At 39.4% G+C, this 6,051-nt stretch overlaps 1 long non-coding RNA gene across 1 annotated transcript in view; it reads left to right on the forward strand.

The window, feature by feature from the left end:
- Positions 1-2,776, forward strand: part of LOC106147383 — a 7,989-nt gene extending 5,213 nt beyond the window's left edge. Inside the window, exon 5 of the long non-coding RNA XR_001232261.1 lies at positions 2,107-2,776. This is a non-coding gene — a long non-coding RNA (uncharacterized LOC106147383). The remainder of the gene's footprint in view (positions 1-2,106) is intronic.
- The last annotated feature ends 3,275 nt before the right edge of the window (positions 2,777-6,051 follow it).

Consider the following 6,051-nt stretch of genomic DNA (forward strand, 5'->3'; position numbering starts at 1 on the left):
GTGTCATTGTTTCTCTGTGTCATGGTTGTTCTCAATTGAGCGGCGGCGACCGGCCTGAGGACCGGCGTGCAACAGCGCTTGCTGACACTTGGCTCCCCCTGTGCCAGGGGCGCTCCTTCCGGGCACCTACGAGGCAGGGAGCGAGCCAGCCAGAAGACCGGTGCTCCCCGCCCGTGGCTCCCCGTGCGCTGGAGGCCCTCCTTCCAGGCGCCTTTCTTCTTCTTGATCCTCAACTCTTTTGCCAACTACCTGCTGGGCAGACTCATCCCACAAACCCCAGTCAACAAGACACCAGTTTCTTTAGCTACAAGGAACTGGGCTGAAAAATGTATTAAAAGGAATAAATGTCTCAGCATGTCACTCACACTCTTTGCAGGAAGGGCCTCATTAGCCCAGGAAAATGTCTCACAAAAAAGAATCCTTGACTTCCAATCCTTTCCACTTGCAAGTTGCCCTCAGACCAGTCAGAGTAATGTAAGTCCCCAGATTTGCTAGTTTCCCCCTTCTCTCTAGCCTCACCTAAGTCACTGACACTAAGCTGGTAACACGGACCTTGGCTTATTGAGCAGAAGACAGGAAGTGCTCCTCTCTGTTTCACACAGGAAGTGTTTTCTTGGCAAACATGGTCCCACAGTGGCGGTTCAGAGGGCAGTTTCTTTGGCATGTTTTCCATATTCTTCCCTTCAGCCACTGAATCCTGGCTGGAGCACTTCTGGAGAGCTCAAGGTGAGAAGGCTGTCCAGCCGTGGGTACGCTCTTGCTGCCCCTCTATTCTGTCCACCAAAAGTTCAGTGTCTTTTCTCAGGACCTTGCTGGAGCTATCCCCAAGGGGACTCTCCTTGCCATTATGTGGACCACACTCTCCTACCTGGGCATCTCTGTGATGGGAAGGTCATCTCCTGCTGCCTTCTGTGCAGAATGACCTGGGGACCTGACTTATGCTCCCCAAAAGACAGGGTATAGATGGTAAAATCAGCAAGAAGCATTCATCAGCCATATTAAAAGTAGTGTACAGATTCCAGATCCCCTGAAGAGTAAAGAACTCTATTTGTCAGTTCCTGAGAACCAAAATTGTACATGCTATTTCCTACTTCCTGTTCAATCTGAAATTTTGGTTCTCTGTAGTCAAAAGGCTTTTGAAAATCTGGTGGCTTTCTATCAGTTCCAACAGCCACCATGAAAGGGGGATCAGAAATCTACCTACCTTTCTTAATATTCCTCCTGCTTCAGGCTATATCTTGGAGCAAAACCTGCAGGTGAACTGAAAGAAGGTATGCAGAACAGGGTGGCAAGTGAGGCAGTTGTCCCAGAGAGGCACCTGGTAATGATTCCTCATCCTGTCTCTGCCTATTCCTTCTTCCTAACCACATAGAGTGGCACATGCATCTTCATGAAGTACTATGGCAATATTCCTGGGGTGCCGCCCTCAGTCATGTGAGTCTCAGAAAATTTCAAAGTACAAGGGCATCGATTTCAGGGATAGAGATGTTTCCATGAGGAGGTGAGCTAAAGAACAGACTCCGTTCCTCATAATGCCTTACCTACCAGCAGCCTACCTTGATCCTTAGCCTGTTCTGGGGCCCTTTAGATGACATGTCTGGAGATGCTGTCCAAGGACCTGACATCCCCCATTGCCTTAATTTGAGGAAATCGACAGGATGTCCTTACCCTACATTGCCAGTCAGAGTCATAGAAGAGCCTGATTCAGGAAGAGGACTCTACAGTTTAGGGCTCAAGGAATTTTGATTTTAGTTTCCTTTCTTTTCTTTCCTTCTTCCCTTTTTTGTGGTGCTGGGGCAAGAACCCAAAGCCTCACATGTGTCAGGTTAACTAACTGCCTTACCACTGACCTACATCTTAGCATGACTTTAGTTTCTGGGCTCCACAAACTTGGAGGTCATCCTTAAGAATTCTCAGGCAAGAGCTTCCAAGAAAAGAACTCCCCTACTAAGCAATGTGAACTGGAGCTACAGGGGTGAAGAAGGTCCTTCTTCAAAGATCCATTCCAACTCATAATATTAATAAATCAGTATCCAAGGATGTAAAGTAATATAGCTGCTGCCCAATGATAAAATTAACTTGTTTCTTCCACTGTCCCCTGGACAGGGCTGCTGCTGGCAAGAGGGGTGTGAGTTTGTGCTCCTCCCTTCCTCCATTGCCCTGGATGGCTCAGCTGGTGAGTCTTGAGTTTGGCTCCTCCCTTCATCCATCAACCCAGGACAGCACAGCTGGTGAGAGGAATGACAGCAGTGCCACTATAAGGTGTCATAACTATCACATAGTTCAGTATCAAAGGAATGGGCCCTAAGTCAAATAGATAACAACTCCTCAGTTTCAATATATTGACAAGGTAGATCCTCAATTGTCTTTATGTCTATCTAGGGATAGAGATAAACACCAAGAACCACATCTACAAGCTATCAGGAGGAACAGACACCTCCTAGGAAAGCCTTGACACCACTGTTAAGGCTATTTAACATAAGAAATCTACAAGTCATCAACACAGAAAACAAAATAAAATAGAAAGTGACAAGATGAAGCAGCAAAGTTCAATCCCAAATGCTCAGTCCACCCAGGACAAGTCCAAACCACAAAGAGAGAGAGTAAATCAGAAGCCAACAAATGGAAATCTCTGAAATGATAGCAGTAGAAGTGAAGAAACAAATGTTAGAAGCCATAGAAAAAATAATCTCTATGGTGGAAAATGAAATGACTATCAAGAGATATTAAAGTAGACACAGACAAAGAAATAGAGGAGCTCAGGAAAATGATGGAAACCATGAATGCCAAACATAAACAAGAAATGGAATCAGTGAAACAGATCCAAACAGAAATGCAGGAGATTAGAAACTCCACTGAAAGTACACACAGCAGAGTGAATGATGGCAAGGATAGAATATCAGATTTAGAAGACAGGAACAGGACTAGAAACCAAGAAAAGAAAGATATCTTAAAAATCACAAGAGACCACGAACAGTCAATCCAACAGCTACAGAATGAAGCAAAGAAGAACAACATAAGATTGATTGGAATGAGTGAAAAGCTGGAGACAGCACAAAAGCCATTAAAAACCTTTTCACAAAAATAATGGTAGAAAATTTCCCAAACATGAATAAAGGTTTTGACATACAAATAAATGAAGCACATAGAACTCCAAATAGCCATAACCAAAATAAATCTACAACAAGTCATATAACATTGAAGATTCCATAAATTAAGTACATGAACAAAATATTAAAAGTAGCTAGAAAAGAAACCTATCACCTATAAAGGAAAGCCCATCAGAATCACAGCAGACTTCTCAATACAAACCCTGAAATCAAGGAAAGCTTGGAGTGAGATATTTCAAGCCCTAAAGGAAAACAATCTTCAACCAAGATTGATGTATCCCACCAAACTATCTTTCAAAATTGATGGAGAAATAAGATATTTCCATGACAAAGAACAACTGAAGAAATTTATGACCACTAAACCAGCTCTACAGAATGCTCTCAAGAACGTATTAGAAAGAGATAATGGGGCTGGGGATATAGCTCAGTGGCACAAGTGCCTACCTGGCAAGCACAAGGTCTTGAGTTCAATTCCTGGTACCAAAAAGAAAGAGACAGAGATAATAAAGACCACAAACACACTAACACCAATAGAAAAGAAGCCACCAGGCAGGGCAAGCAATTAAGTAGAGGAGAAAGACAAACAACAAGAAAACAACATGAAAAAGAAAAATCAATATATATCAGTTATAACTATCAACATAAGTGGTTTCAACTCACCAACCAAAAGAAACAGACTTGCAGAATGGATCAAGAAGCAAGATCCAACAATATGTTGCATTCAAGAAACACATTTAACCCAAAAAGAAATTTATAGACTAAAAGTCAAAGGATGGAAAACAATTCTCCATGCCACAGAAACCCAGAAAAAAGCAGAGGCAGGTATTCTATTTGCAGACAATGTACACTGTAAGCCAAAACTGATCAAAAGAGACAAAGAAGGTCACTACATAGTTGTTAAGGAAAAAACTCCAAGAAGAGATACCAATCATAAGTATTTATGCACCAAACAGAGGTTGACCCAAATACATACAACAAATATTAACAGGCATGAAAAGCTAAATATGCACTAGCACAATTGTAGTAGGGGACTTAAACACCCCACTCTCACAAATAGATCATCTAGACAAAAACAAACAAACAAACAAACAAAAAACCCAAAGAAATAATAGAATTAAACCAAAGCAGTGAACAAATGGACTTGGTAGATGTCTACAGAGTGTCCCACCCCAAAATATCAGAACACACAAAATAAAATAGAAAATGACAAGATGAAGAATACACAATCTTCTCAGCTGCATATAGGATGTTCTTCCAAAAAGGCCATATATTAGCATGTTTAAGTAAATGTAGAGAAATTGGAATCATCCCATGCATACTATCTGACCATAGCTGAAACTGGAAATCAACGACAAAGAAAATCACCAAAATTACATGAACACACAGAAATTTAGCAACACCCTTTTGAACAACCAATGGGTCACAGGAAATTAAAGATGAAATTAAACAGTATATACAATTAAATAATAATGCGAATAGAACATACTGAAACTTATGGGATGAAATGAAAGCCATGCTATGAGGGAAATTTACAGCAATGAACTCACACATTAGGAAAACAAAGAGCTCAAATAACCTAAGGTTGAACCTCAAACTTCTAGAAAAAGATGAACAAGTCAAACCCAAAGGTCATATGAGGGAGGAAATTATAAAGATAAGAGCAGAAATTAATGCAATAGAGACTAACAAAACAATATAAAGAATCAATGAATCAAAAAGTTAGTTCTTTGAAAGAATAAATAAAACTGAAAAACCATTAACCACCCTTATCAAAAAGAGGAAAAAACCCACAAATTCAAGCAGTTAGTAATGAAAAGGGGGAAATCATCATGGGTCCCACAGAAATCCAGGAGATCATCAATACCTACTGCAAGAATCTATATTCTAGTGAGAAGGAAAACACAGAAGAAATGGACAGATTCTTAGACACAATTGAATTGCCAAAACTAAATCAGAAAAATACAAAAATTCTAAATAACCCAATATCAGCCAATGAAATTGAAAATGCAATTAAAAATTTACCAACAAAGAAAAGCCCAGGCCCTGATGAATTCTACAAGAAATTTAGAGAAAAATGAATGTCACAAATACTGAAATTCTTTAAAGAAATTCAAAGTGAAGCAGTACTTCCAAAATAATTCCTGAAAGCAAGTATTACCCTGATTCCAAAATCCAAAAAAGAAATTCCAAATTCCAGAAAAGGAAATTCCAAAAGGAATTTGGAAAAGGAATTCCAAATTCCAAAAAAGAAAACTATAGGCCAATCTCCCAAGTAAACATAGATGCAAAAATCCTTAATAAGATACTGGCAAAAAGAATGTAGCAAATGATCAAGAAGATTATACATCATGACCAAGGAGGATTCATCCCAGGGATGCAGGGATGGTTCAACATAAGCAAATTATTAAATATAATTCACTATATTAACAGAACCAAAGACAAAAATCATATGATCATCTCAATTGATGCAGAAAAAGGATCTGACAAAAAAAAACCCTACAAAAAATTGGAATAGATGATCTTAACCTCAATCTCATAAAAGCCATTAATGACAACTCAACAGCCAACATCATACTAAGTGGACAAAAACTGAAAGCTTTCACTTTAAAATCAGGAACAAGACAAGAATGTCCACTATTACTACTCCTATTCAACACAGTTCTGGAAACATTAGCCAGAACAATTAGATAAGAGAGAGAAATAAAAGGAATAAGGATAGGAAAGGAAGAAGTGAAATTATCATTATTCAAAGATGACATGATACTCTACATAGAAGACCCCAAAAACTCCAAAAAGACATCTAGATTTAATAACCAAATTCAGTAGCATAGCTGGATACAAAGTCAACACTCAAAAATCAATAGCATTCCTGTACACAAACAACAAACTCACTGAGAGGGAAATTAAGGAAACCACACCCTTCATAATAGCATCCAAAAAA

The sequence above is a fragment of the Chinchilla lanigera genome, unplaced genomic scaffold (genome assembly GCF_000276665.1).
Source record: "Chinchilla lanigera isolate Chin_1 unplaced genomic scaffold, ChiLan1.0 scaffold00149, whole genome shotgun sequence".
Taxonomy (NCBI): Eukaryota; Metazoa; Chordata; class Mammalia; order Rodentia; family Chinchillidae; genus Chinchilla; species Chinchilla lanigera.